Genomic DNA, 1,337 nt, shown 5'->3' with positions numbered 1-1,337 from the left:
AAACATGAAAAATAATAATAATTTATAAATAATCAAGGGTTCATGTGGGAAGGAGAATGGTAAAGGGAGGGGGGAAATGAGGATCTGATACCAAGGCCTCAAGTAGAAAGCAAATATTTTGAGAATGATGATGGCAACAAATGTACAAATGTGCGTGACACAATGAATATCTGTATGGATTGTGGTACAAGTTGTACGAGCCCCCAATAAAATGATTTTTTTTAAAAAGGCTGTTACAAAAGAAATAACATAAATAATTGAATTGTTGAATTAATGAAAGCAAGAACATTTCCTTCTATTTCCTTGCTAAAAAAGGCAAGAAGACCAAAGTTTGTTTTCAAATTCAAATTCAAATCTTCCAAGTCAAACAAGAACAAACAGCAAAACTTTTCAGTAATGAGACACAAGCTTCTGTTGTTTTTCAGGTAAAGAAACTAAGAGGCAAATGTATTAAGTAATTTGTCAAAGATCACAAAGTTAGCAAGGGGTGGGGTTGAGTTCTGAATCTAAATCAGCTCAGTTCCAAAGTTGTGGTAACACATGGAGCAAAACCCAAATATTTCTCTCGACTTTTCTCTTATTGCTTCTTCAGTCAAGTTCACATCGAAGAGTATTCAAGAGCATTGTAAGCTATATAAGTCTGAACAGGAGAGAAATGCTACCTGCTACTGCCTAACCAATTATATACTATCCTCGGTGTTCTTTTAGTAGTGGCTCCTCACTGACCTAAAACGGTACTATTTCTAGGGATGTATACATATATCCATACCTGGACATTGATTTAAAGGAGCGGCTTGTAAGCATAATAGAAATGACCAGAAAGGACCCATCAGGATGGTGAAGAGACTGGAAAAAGGCAAGCAATGTAAAGAAAAACTAAATGGACTTGCAAAAGGAGATGGGAGTTGAGGTGTGTGTGTGTGTGTGTGTGTGTGTGTGTGTGTGTGTGTGTGCTGTCATCTGTGTAGGAATTATACCACAGGACCACAGGAATAACGAGGCGCAGAGGATCGATGTTAAAGGACTTAGATTTCTGGTTAGTAGAGGGAGAAATAATGGGTTTGAACAGTAAAATGGGAGGCAGGACAATTCTCGACCTTATGGCTACTTCATTACAACATATGAAACTATTGTAAAGGAAACCTGTGTGTCGTTGTATAAGATGGTCTTTGGATGCTATGGCTCTGTAGATACTCGGCAACAGTGAGAACAGCCTCAGATTCAGGTCACAACTTTACAAGGTGAGAGCTCAAAGTAAAAGTCTAATCCTTATGAATATGACTTAATTTTCTGAGTCCCCTAAATAATATTCAAATTCATTAAGAAAGATTAGAAAA

The sequence above is a fragment of the Echinops telfairi genome, unplaced genomic scaffold (genome assembly GCF_000313985.2).
Source record: "Echinops telfairi isolate 266 unplaced genomic scaffold, ASM31398v2 ScPeMD7_9;HRSCAF=40, whole genome shotgun sequence".
Classification (NCBI taxonomy): domain Eukaryota; kingdom Metazoa; phylum Chordata; class Mammalia; order Afrosoricida; family Tenrecidae; genus Echinops; species Echinops telfairi.
This window is presented reverse-complemented; position numbering follows the sequence as displayed.